Source organism: Procambarus clarkii, chromosome 83 (assembly GCF_040958095.1).
Source record: "Procambarus clarkii isolate CNS0578487 chromosome 83, FALCON_Pclarkii_2.0, whole genome shotgun sequence".
Lineage (NCBI taxonomy): Eukaryota > Metazoa > Arthropoda > Malacostraca > Decapoda > Cambaridae > Procambarus > Procambarus clarkii.
The window spans coordinates 7,992,830-8,006,454 of NC_091232.1; positions in this window are offsets into that span (position 1 = coordinate 7,992,830).

Genomic DNA, 13,625 nt, shown 5'->3' on the forward strand with positions numbered 1-13,625 from the left:
GATTTCGGGGCTTTAGTGTCCCCGCGGCCCGGTCCTCGACCAGGCCTCCATCCCCTGGAAGCAGCCCGTAGCAGCTGACAAACTCCCAGGTACCTATTTACTGCTAGGTAACAGGGGCATTCAGGGTGAAAGAAACTTTGCCCATTTGTTTCTGCCTGGTGCGGGAATCGAACCCGCGCCACAGAATTAAGAGTCCTGCGCGCTATCCACCAGGCTACCAGGCCCCTTGTGTGCTATTGTGAAGAAGAGTAATCCTCATTCCCTCTCTGTTTTTGTTGTTCTAGCCACATAAATCCTCCCCATCAAACTCGTGATCTGATTCTCAACATGTGATCGGATCCTTCTTCTCTCCTCACTGTGGCCACTTGGATCAATACGTGTTCTTTGTCGTCTCGTCTGGAAGATACCTTAACGGGAAAACGTTTGATGAAATTGTTTATCCTTTCTGTTTGGTTTCTTGCATCCAATTGAAACGTGGCTGCGATGTTTTTGCACACACACTCACACACACACACACACACACACACACACACACACACACACACACACACACACACATACACACACACACTCACACACCACTTGGTGTGTGTGTGTGTGTGTGTGTGTGTGAGAGAGATGATATAGAATTAATCGCGACATGATTATTCGGATGACAAAAACACAAATCGGTGTTGTATTGAGTATATGCTCGATATAATAATTCATTTCTCTATTGCTCAAGCTCAATTTGCACTAGACATGAAAATTTTGTACCCAACTTCCTGAATTCCTGAGCTTTCACCATAGGAAGCAATGTCATTCGTGATTCTCCTCCATAAACGTAGATGTATCTGTTATTGAGGATTGTGGAACGATCATTGTGTGGTGGGAGTAGTAGCAAGAATGTTATTAAATAAAACTAAATTTAAACTGTAACAAAAGTGTGTTGAGTGTTTATCGTATGCGTTCGAGTAGACGGAATCATTTTAATTTCATAAAAACTATAATGTGTGTAATAATTCTCAAATAAAACACAAAGTTAAGCCCGCCAATGTTGGTTAGTTATGGGCAGTCATACATAAGGCTTACCACCTGCATTTTGCTCATCCATTTTCTGTCAAATTAGCTACCCACTTAGTTCAACCACAACAAAACAAGTCTTATTTAACATTTAAGCATGTTAGATCTCAGTTAGATCTAAGTATGTGAGATAGAATGACTGTAGACATGACAACTTAGCTATTATAGATACACGGCTCGCTTCCATTTATACTTTTACTGTCCATTTCATGTTGTCTGGCCACTTTCAGCTTTATGTCGCCCGGTCAGCTGACTTAATTGCAGTGTTATTTATTCACATCGTGGTATATGATTTCAAAACATTTCAGTCTTCCTATTCATCTCAGAAATTCACCACCCGCTTCACCTCACACATTCACCACCTCAGACATTCACTCACATCTTCAAGCCATTTACTCAATAACTACAACCGGGGAATCTCCGCACTATTGATTCCCAATATCTCTCACGAGTCCTTGACGATGAATTGGTTGTGTGGTTATTGTCAGCAGAGTACATACCTGTGCGTGGAGTTGTTTGGGACGCGAGATTAATGTCTTCCTCGCTCTGGGGATGATTTACATTGAGTCTGGGATCTGGGGTGTACTTGTGGTATGTGTTCTACCATGTATGTATGTTCAAGGGTGCGTGTGTACTTCCATAAATTTGTGTGTGGTCAGAGTTGTAAATAAAGTGTGTGTACTACAGTGTATGAACCAGTGTGCAGGGCTGTATAGAATGTTTTCTCTTAATATGCCCGTGTTCAGGCGTGTACATGTAGTGTGTGCGTATTCTTACAAATATGCATGTGCTCAGAGTTGAATACGTAGTGTGTGTGTATTCTCTTAAATGTGCCGGTGTTCAGTGAGTGAATATTTCCCCCTTGTGAGTGTATGCTGCGATGGGTATTTTCCAACTGGCTTGTACAGCTCTTGTGTTTAGTTTCCTTGTGGCTACAGCCCCTTCTCGTCAGTACCGTCAAGTTTGTGTGTGTATGTGTGCTTAGATACTTTCCCTAATGTTATCATACATTAGAACAGAGTTCTCGTTGCTTATTTTTAGGATCCAAGAAACTGAACAGAACCAACTCACTCTTCTTCGTTATATTGTTAGCGCCAAACCTATTGCACATGCGCAGACAATACGTCACAACATCGTGGCTGACAATTAGACACGCAAATTAACACATTTGAAAAATAAAGGTCGTGATGACGTTTTGGTCCGCCCGGGACACCTAACCCAAAGGACTTGATAATGGCCCCACGACGGGCAGAATCATCATCACACACACACACATGGACAGAATCATCGTCGGACACACACACACACACACACACACACATGGGCAGAATCATCGTCACACACACACACGTGGACAGAATCATCGTCACTCACACATGGGCAGAATCATCGTCACACACACACACACATGGGCAGAATCATCGTCACACACACACATGGGCAGAATCATCGTCACACACACACACACATGGGCAGAATCATCATCACTCACACATGGGCAGAATCATCATCACTCACACATGGGCAGAATCATCATCACTCACACATGGGCAGAATCATCATCACTCACACATGGGCAGAATCATCATCACTCACACATGGCCAGAATCATCGTCACTTCTTTTATTTTCAAATGTGTGAGTTGGGTGTCTATTACATGTACTATTTTCTGTTTTTAATTTCCTCTGAAGATAGACTATATTTCTTAACAGTACTAAGGCGTCATATTAGGAAAAGCTTTTTCTCCATAAATATTCTAGCCATTATTAATTTATGTTAAAATACATATTAAAAATGTAATATATAAAAGCATTTATAAATTATTCACAAATTAAGAATAAATACAATTCGTATCCGATTTGATTCGGTAAAATATAGAAAAAGATTATTACCGACAAACCAATCCCCGGGGGAGAACATAATTACATTATAATTACATATTACAATTACATTATAGGTTAACCAAATCCATAGTATAAAAAGAATGTGTGACAAGAAATAAAGCAACCGAATGACATAGCTTAAGACGATCGAAAGTCTTAAGACACAAGAAAGTTTTGAAAGACGGTCGAGGTGGGGAAACTACCACCTCGTTCTTGGGCGCTGCTAGACAACAAAACCTTCCACTTACGTGTTGATGCGCCCTTGTGAGCATCTGTATGAGTACCTACAGTACATCTCTCCCCTCTCAAATAATTCCATTTTGGCAGGAAGGTAGGAAAGTGAGGAGCTCAGGGGGTGATGAGCATGAGAGGAATCACCTTCTACTCGGATATAATTAACAACTACTGAACTGGAAGAGGAGGTTAGCAAGGAAGATATACGGGAGTGTTCAAATATGGAATATGAGGGAGAGGTGGTGAGATAATGAAATGAGGAATGATGTAGGGGAAAATGAAAGGAAATGAGGGTGTTCCTTACAAAGGAGAGAGAGAGAGGAGAGGTCATTACAAAACACGCTCACGCGAGCATTCTCAACGTCTAGAAACAGTTGCAGTAATGTGTCCTAACCTAACCAATCACAGGAATCACAAACAGGAAACGAGAAATTATGTCACTTTTGCAAGATGCTACCATTTTCTTGTGCATCTGTTTTTGGCCTTAGGGTAAAGTATGCGTCAAAATTCGACGTGCTATAAGAAAAACAGGTTACATTACTGAGAGAGAGAGAGAGAGAGAGAGAGAGAGAGAGAGAGAGAGAGAGAGAGAGAGAGAGAGAGAGAGAGAGAGAGAGAGAGAGAGAGAGAGAGAGAGAAAGAGAAAGAGCAAAAGATAAGAAAAATGTTAAGAGGGAAGGAGTGGTAAAAATGGAGGTGCTGGTGAGAACAAAGGAGCTGATAAAGATGGAAGGAGAGTAAGGATGGAAATTGTGGTGAACGATGAGGGGATCTGAAGATGGCTGGCTAATACCAGGCAGGAAATTTGATCCAAAAGAGTATGACAAAAAGAGTAAAAAATAAACAAACATAAATACAAAACAAAAATAGCTTCTGTTTTTAGTGAAATTAGAACTGTTCCTTAAATCCAAGAGATAAACAGAGACACGTTTCGCTTTTAAATCAGGCGGAAACTTAAAAAAAATGGAGCGCATGACTAACCCTGCTTCCTATTTTGTAAATGATGTTCGTTTCTCATATTATGCACCTTTCTCTGAAACACATATTTCTTTTCTGAATGCGACGCCATAGAACGTCATTTTTTCTTTGTACTGTTAAGTATCTTTTCCCCTGGTACGTATTTCATCTACAGAATAGTTAACTAGAGTCTGCTAATTTTAAGTGTGCCACTGGAACGCAAATGTGTGGCAAGAGTAAGCATTTTACTTCCCCGAAAGTCATGGAATCCTGGGTTGAGGCATCGCTGGGAACCGTATAGCTTTATCATTAGTACATCATTAAAAAATAAACGCATTTTTAGGCATTTTATCATATATAACTCAAGGTTGCTTTAAAATGATTCAAATTTCTTATTTGAATTATGAATAAAATAATATGAATATGGTTTTTATATCATCATAATGCAGCCTTGTAAATAGAAACTTAAAAAATTAATGAATTGCGGCTGTCCCCTCTGGCCTTCAAAGATATCGGCAAGGAAAAGGAGTGAGTATATGTTTGGTAAGTCCCACGCTAGGGAAATTTAAAAAGATAACTGAAAGTAACATTTAGATAACAAACATTTTATAGAAAGTGCAGGTGAAGTAAGGAACTGGGTTTCAGTCTTGAAACATGTTAAAGAATATTAAGAGAAAAGTCCATATGAACGTGGAAATCTCACGAATTCACACAAAACACAGATAATGCATTAACTTCACGAGTCCATTCAGCATTGATAATACATTAGCCTCACGTGTGCACTCAATACTGATAATACATTAACCTCACGTGTACACTCAATACCGATAATACCTCACGTGTCCACGTGTCCGCTCAATACTGATAATACATTAACCTCACGAGTCCACTCTACATTGAGAATGAGTTACCCTCACTAATCCGGACTCCACTGGTAAATCAGCAAATTAAAGCTTGGTGTGTTTTCCTCATAATAATTAAAAGCATATTCCTAGATGCTACATGTTAGGTGTATAACACTTAAGATTCACATATACAATTTTCATGTCAACGGAAGAAACTGTTCATGAGACTGATGTGACCAATAACTGGATGGATGAAAACGAAAACGGCTTCGCCCTATGTCAGAGGGGCCGCGATAACTTTAATAGGCTCCCCCGTCCCATTAAGCGATAACCCAATACACATCGCAACTAAGATGGACTGTATCCATTACGAGAAAATTGATGAACATTCCTAATCTCCTGCCAGTCAAAGCCATGAACATAAGAAGTATTCCAGGTGACACCCAGTGTTTAATGGGGTGAAAGAGAAGAGTCAGTCAGACGGACAGATCTTAAAGCTGAATCGAGAAAAGGCTGACACAGACACAGCTGACAGTGAGAGAAAAAGAGACAATCTCGTCCTTTTGTGCCTTGAGTCCGCCTATCTTAAATTTATGCCGAGCGAACCAAAGCAAGGATTTTCATATTTAAATAATTTGGTTAAACCGGCTAATGAGATTTTATAAAGACAACTCTGAATATTTTTAGCAGGATCGCCCTTAACCGTACACGGTATCGTGAATACCTCACTATTGATCGTCTATCAAAAGAGCGACATCGCAATGTAGTTGCCGAAGAGTGCTATCCTTAACAAACCATTTAGGTTTAATTAGCATCTGAGAAATTCGGTTGGAATAACAAATCCAAATAAAATAATCTAATTAACTTAATGGATGCTGACAGCACACATAATTGGCACACTGTATTATGACAATTATAGGCTGAACATATTTCTTTGTGATAATTAGCACTAATGCAAAGCTTATTAGCATATTCATGCATTGCATGATATTATCAGCTCACAACAAGTTAGATTAAACAGTAAGTGAATTTGGCACATAGACGCCTTAACACAGTGTTTATATATAATATATATATATATATATATATATATATATATATATATATATATATATATATATATATATATATATATATATATATATATATATATATATATATATATAAATTCTGGATGGTGTTGCCGGCGGTCCCAACTCTCCAAACAAATATTTTTGCAACATTGTTTTCCTAAAATATTCAGTAAACAGGCTAGTGACTGCCTACAAACCAATCAACCTCACTCGCTCAACAGAACACAACCTCCGCACTCGCCCTAAATAAAGAAATCTTCACACTCATGTCATTCAAACCCTCAAAAAATCACATCCACAACCGTTCAAAACAGTAATAACATCCACACTCACCGAAATGGCAATTTCACGGACGTCAAATCACGCCATCTATTTCTTTCAAACGGTCTCTCCACGCCACTTATCAGAGCCAAACTAACCCATCACACTAATCACAATCACACTAACCATACATATGTTATCCAGCCCCAACTGACTTTATCCCCCAAAGCACAACACAGCTATAGTGTCCCTAACCAGTGATCCTTAACACATTCCTAAGCCAGTGATCACAGAACACATACTCAAGCACACGCAACACCTCTCCTCCTGGCTTAATCAAAATTACATTCCAAACTCAACCAAGCGATTTTCTCGCCCCATCGACCTTAATTTCCATTACCTCGCGGCCTTTCTTACTGCAATTCAATAACAGCCGCTTACCTTAAGCGCGATCAATCTCATATCTTTTTCAGACCTTCATCCCAGCCAATGCTAATGGCTTATGCACCAGAAAGCATTGTAACTCCCACGCTCTGTTGATCTTGGCAATGTGTATTTCTGATTTCTTATTAATATATTTGTTCTGTTTTATTTTGTAACTTTGGGTATAACGCTTTCTTGCAGTTATCTCCATCACCATCTTTTATTGCGAGTCTTCGTAAAATAACTTTAATATATTTGAGCGTTAACCCTTCATTACTCTTTCTCTCCCTCTCTCTCTCGCTCTCTCTCTCTCTCTCTCTCTCTCTCTCTCTCTCTCTCTCTCTCTCTCTCTCTCTCTCTCTCCGTCTCTCTCTCTCTCTCTCTCTCTCTCTCTCTCTCTCTCTCTCTCTCTCTCTCTCTCTCTCTCTCTCTCTCTCTCTCTCTCTCTCTCTCTCTCTCTCTCTCTCTCTCTCTCTCTCTCTCTCTCTCGCTCTCTCTCTCTCTCTTTCTCTCTCTCTCTCTCTCTCTCTCTCTCTCTCTCTCTCTCTCTCTCTCTCTCTCTCTCTCTGTTTCCTTAAACATTTAAACATCGAAGCGCTCTAAACCAAATTTAACATCACAACATTTCATTAAGAGGTCAAATTACGATTGCTTTGAAAGGGCTTCCATTCTGAGCACGTGAAAACTTTATGTTAAATTCTGACCTTTCGGCCTTTCTTCGTAGCTGGTGAAAGGACACCTTCACAACAGTGAGAGAAAGATTGAATGAAAGATATAGAGAGAACGAGAGAGAGAAGGAAGGGGGGAGAAGGATAGTAAAACGACATTTTGTCTTGAAACAGAACCTGTCTTAAATAACAAAAATGCACCATCCTTGTCCCGAACCTAACAATGATTTATATCACCTGAGAGTCAGTTCCAAGAGCCGTCCAAATGAACCACACAATGTATTTCCATCCACGTCACCTTCCTCCAGTTGCTAGACTCTCCGGTTCTTCATTATACGAGGCTACTCAGGCTCCTCGCTGCCTCTAGAGGGCTTAATTATCGACGTTTATGATGCAAGACGTGTATGTGCTCTTAATAATGGAGAGTGTACTACTCGTCCTGATAGATTAGGCCATAGGTGGCATGAAGGATCCCCCGCTCTGATTAACCTCTTTATCTATAAAAAGTAGAAACTGTAATGCATGTAAGGGACGCAAGTAATTCGGGTAGATAAACCATAGCAATTCAACTGATACATGAAATTCATACACTTCTAGACTCGCTAGTTAATAGTTCAAAGATTCCAGCCACACATATTGCAGGTATATATAATGACAAGCACATATAGAATGTGTATGTAAAAACAAGCATATATGGCAGGTGTATATAATAATGAACACATATGGCAAGTGTATATAATAACAAGGCCCTAAACTATGACTTGAAGTCTTGACACAGGTAACCTATCAAAGTCTCAAGTTTCTCCGGAGCGAGGTGCCAAGTTGGAATGGCAGTTCTCGAGCAGTCTATGGAATGTTGTGAATTAGTTGAGAGTTATGAGCCGGAATGCTGTTTGAGGTGCAACAGGGGCTGTTCGGATCTGCTGCAGCGGTTGCTGTTCGGAACTGTTCGGTGGCTGTTCGGATCGTCAGCAGCTAAGATTGTTCCGGACAGCAGCAACGGGGCAGCGTAACAAAATCCCTCAAATTCGTTAATAAACTCGAGTAAATTCGTTAATAAACTAATAAACTTACTAAAACGAAGTCAAAAGTGACCTCAATCTCCAAACTGACCAAACGTGTTACTACATTGTGAGCGAGAGATTTATTTTTCTTTAGGTTCACTAACATAAAATATTTGTAAAATTTAATGTGATATGATTCATGTGGTGAACATGTCACGTCTGAGTGCTAATGACAGGCGATGAAATGGTTATTTCCTCCTCATATGATGCAAGAAAACGCAGTATTTAAATTCTTATTCATGAAGAAAAATTGATTTTCCTTCTCGCCAAGGAAGGTTCGAAATCACCTTTTTTTTGTTTCTTTAAGTGTAAGTAAACTCTTCTGTTTCATGAGGATGTCTTTCTCCGTCTTGTAAAGCACAAGACGCCTTTTTTCATATCATGGATGCACAAAAAACTTGTCTTTGTAACGTTGAAGCACAAGATCTCTTTTCGGCAACCTGGAAGACGCCCAATCCCTTGTCATTAAAATTCCGAAGGTCCTTAATATGCAATGAAACCAAACATTTTCATCCTCAAAGACATGGGGTATTGAAGTACCTTGTTAAAGGGATGTCATACCTTTCTCTAAACTCATGCTGTACTCATTCAATGATACTGAAATTATCGGACTTATCCATGTTGAACATTTGTGAATTTTAAGCCTATATCTAGGTCACAGGGATACAAAACCTCTCAATTTCTTGATCATAGAGATATCAGTGTCAATTTTCCCGGATAACGAAGTTAGTTAAAGTTTGCGTCTTGATGATGGAGGTATAAAGAGGCCCTCTTGCGATCGCCAGGCGCTTCAAAGTTCCCTCTCGCGTCTATAGGGTATCATTAAAAACTTCTTTTCGCCTGGTTATGGGGAATTAAAAGCCTCCTTAATCAACTCGGCACATGATATACTGCGAAACTTTCGAACAATAAACTGTGGCGTTGACCTCACACCTTAGAATTATTAAACCGCAGCTGTAATAAGGCACGAGAGATGGTATGTGTGGGTAAATATGTTGTATATCTTTGTAATAAAAAATGAGTATTATTTTACGATACTCCACCCCTTTTCCTGTTTTATTGATTTTGTATATGTGGAACTTTCTTCAGTAATAGTTAATTGTACTCTAGCCTTTTTGGTTCTAATATTTTTATTTCATATATCGTTTGGTGTATGACGTGAGTTAGAATAAAATATTTGCATATAGTAAAACTATTTTAGACTACTTAATAGCTCGGTCGATGGAGCTTCAGATTCACACGCGTAGGGTCCACGGTTCGAGTCTCCTAGAGCCCATGTTAATGGAATGTGCATTTAGTAATTTTGTAGCAACAATAATCATTCCGGAATAATGCCTCCCCCGAGGGCACTCACCACCCACTCGCCTCATCACACGCCTGATTGGCAAATCAAGGAATTGATGAGGATCCAAACCTTCCTATCAACAAATAGCTTATGTGTTTTAGTTTAGCGTAACGAACGTTAAAAATGCAACCTATTAAGAAATGTATCGGCTCACGTTCTTATTTGTTCCTATAAAATGAACAAATAAGTTCTTTTTTATAAGCATATGACCTAATACGCTAAGTTGTTTGCTCTGGTTTAAAAGTTAAAATAGGATGAAATGTCGGATTATTTTGCGGAGTGGCAAATTAAGAGAACTGTCAGGATGATCGCAGGGATTAATGTATCTCAGTCACAAAGGGATGATGAGGGATCTCATCCTATATAAGTGCGTGTTATTTATAAACGTGGGGTTTTGTGTCTGGATTATCAACCACGAGGCCATTGTTTATGAGGATGGGTTGAATGAAGTCTTAACTCGTTCTCACTCTAATAAACCTCACTGTTTTGGTTCTGATGGCAATGTTATAATTTTAGGAGTAAGTGGGAGGAGCAGTTACAGAGGTGCGATTCGAACACAGGACGTGTGCTTGGCACTGTCAGAGAAAAGTTTGAAAATAGAAAAGTTGTGAGTCGTGTTTAAAGTGATATTCATTCATAAAGAAAGGGTTTGGCCGCTGAATTAACAAGCAATTCATAATGCAGCCAGTCCTCCTCTAACAAGGGGACAACTGATTACATGCAGTCATTTATGAATGAAAAGAACTTTACAATCGACTCCCAAGTAATGGCGTTCAAACAGTTCTCAAACATAGCTTCGCTGACGATCTCTATTCGAATCGAAACTCTGTAATTGCTTCACCCACGTAATACAAATACATATAGTACCCAAAAGAAACTAAAAGTCTACCTCAACCTATGTTTAAATGTCCAAGGTATGCTATTATATAATAATATAAATATATTTTCAGAAAAATCCTATTTTGAATGAACACCAAGTTAAATTTGGTGAATGGGTCTTTGAGATCTGCTGCTGGATGTATTGAACAAGGCCTTAGGACGGTTGTATTCTTGAGGACGGGCGGGATTGACAGATGATTTCGATCGAAGTTTTCTTAAACAGTGTTTTTCTCTGTTGCTGCTTTCCTATCACACCTCGTTAATTGCTTCAAACACTTACCGCTAATACAAATAATTGCCAACAGAACCAAAATACCTGACATAACTAATCCTAGACCTACCTATAAAGAAAATTATATAATTTATTAATAGGGGATTTTAACAATAATTCAATTTTTAGTTATATAATATATTAAAAATTTATGAATGCGTCTTTCTGGTCAGCTTCAGCTTGGACGTACATTGTCCTAACCAAGATTTAGTTAGGACATTGCCATGAATGCCATCGACTCATCAAAGGAACTTCGTTTTACTTCCAACCTTACAAGAAAATCCAGATCGCAGCTTTTGCCTCCCTTTATTGGAAAGTGTTCCAGCCCAACTCGCTCATAAGGTTCATTAATTAAGGACAAACACTGTTGCCAACGTAAATATTTACCCCCCCACAATTTGGCCTGTAATGGAAGGGTGTCCAGATAGGGGACCGAACTATCCGTCTTACAGAAAACAAAATAGATATTTCATCCAAAGGTAGACTTGACCCTTTGTACCCTATACTAATTACGATGGATGATTAACAAAGTCGCTGACTAAGATAGAATAACATACTGATGACATGAGGAGTTAGGCCTATATGATAATGTGGGGGGGGGGGCATGAGTTTGAAGAACACTTGAAATTCATATATGCATATGTTTGTGTAGTTACATGCTAATGCTTGTGAGTAACGGAGGAATATATTTCATGCCTCATCTCGTTATGAAATTTGCAAAAACTCTTCTCACAATTTCTCCTCGTTTTGTTATACCTGCTTTGATTTTTTTTTTATTATTTCTGTTTCAGCTGTCTCTTGTCTATGTTTATACCAATCTTCCAATCATTAACATTGAACAAATACTTTCTTTCTTACATCATCTGTCTCCAGTTTTCACCTTGGACTTAGGGTTCTGTTGACCTTGAAATATTTGGTTCCAGTCCAATTTGACTGTCATTATTTTACACATCTGAAACATGTTCCTTCTGTCATCTGGATCTTCTTCCTTTCAATGATTGTGTGCGCGTGTATTCTCCTTAACGTTCGTTGCATAGCCTATGTAGCTGTCGGCTGATAAACACACATTTATTTGAATTATATTTATTTTTAACCTAATATCTCTATTGTAGTGTTAGTTTAGTAATCTTATCCTGAAACTCTTTTTATCATCTTTGTGACCTAATGTGTAGTAGAATGTGGCCAAGGAAGCACTTCTTCTGGCAATGAAACATGAGGTTAAAAACATTTAATACTCTGGAGATGAGCCTTTTTGTCCTGAGGAGACTAGATGATAACACTGACCCAGAAGCACGATCTATATTACTGCAACAAAGACCTTGATGATTTGAAGCCAAATAAATGATTAAGCAGTCAATCAATCTGATATACTAGTTGGGAATTCCTTCAACAAATTCAGTGCTCTTCATGTCACTCCAAACTGCTTTTCAAGTTAATGAAAAAGTCTTATGTACTGATAAGTAACGAAGATATTCTGGCAATGAAGAATACTGGGAATGATGTTCCATTAGTGAAGGCATGTAGATGATTGATGGTTAAATCTGTCCTCTCTAGGTACTTCATAAATTCTTTTGATGATGGACTGCTGAAGCACTTTTTAACTGCATTCCACAAAATTATTACAAAGCCTTTGTGTTGCACTGAGCATATTTTCCACTTTCCTACGATTAACAATGATCATCTTTAACTTATTTAAACCATGCATGTCATCTTATTTATTGAGTTGATTTAAGGATGCTTCTTGTCACTAGAGATTTATAAAATGTTGATTGTAATTTTCCTGACACCGATTCCTTTCTTTCCGTGTAACTGCCTGACCGAAACAGTTGTCCTGACGTAATTTGTTTATTCGGAGTGTTGCTCAGCCAATTTGGTGGTCCGAGTGGGAGGAAGGCTGGAGCACTTCCCTCCAACGCTCGACCTGCAATTGTGTTAGGTCTGTCTCTCTTACTCTCTCGCTTTCTCTCTTTCTCTCTCTGTCTCTCTCTCTCTCTCTCTCTCTCTCTCTCTCTCTCTCTCTCTCTCTCTCTCTCTCTCTCTCTCTCTCTCTCTCTCTCTCTCTCTCTCTCTCTCTCTCTCTCTCTCTCTCTCTCTCTCTCTCTCTCTCTCTCTCTCTCTCTCTCTCTCTCTCTCTCTCTTTCCCTTTAATGTTTGTAATGCTTTAGAGTTTTAAATTCCAGTAGATAATAAGTCAACCAGAAATATATTGACTGTATGTTCCGTTTCACGTCTCATTAGATTAATGGACTTTAATTCACATAGGTAAATGAAACTAAATGTGTTGTCCCTCGTCTCGCTTGATCTGTGAGCCAGTAGGAGGCCACACTAGAGCCATGTTCATTGCAGTGAATTAGAGTCATTAGCGTTCGTGAATAATTGAGTGCACACATATCCTTCCTGGACTACGCTAGACACCATTCTCTTGACAACCAATGACTCTAATGAAGAGACCTCATGCCCGTTCGAATCATGAGGACATAAAGGAGCGGGGGATCCTTGGAAGGAGATTTTCTGGGAAGAGGGATATCGGACAAGAGATGAACTTAGAGAAGCGGTCCCCTTCGGCTGGGAAGAACATGAGGAAGCAGAGGTCTTGGGAAGCGAGGACTCTGGTGAAAGGAACTTGGAGACCTGAGTAGAAGGGGTCCTGAAAAGGATGA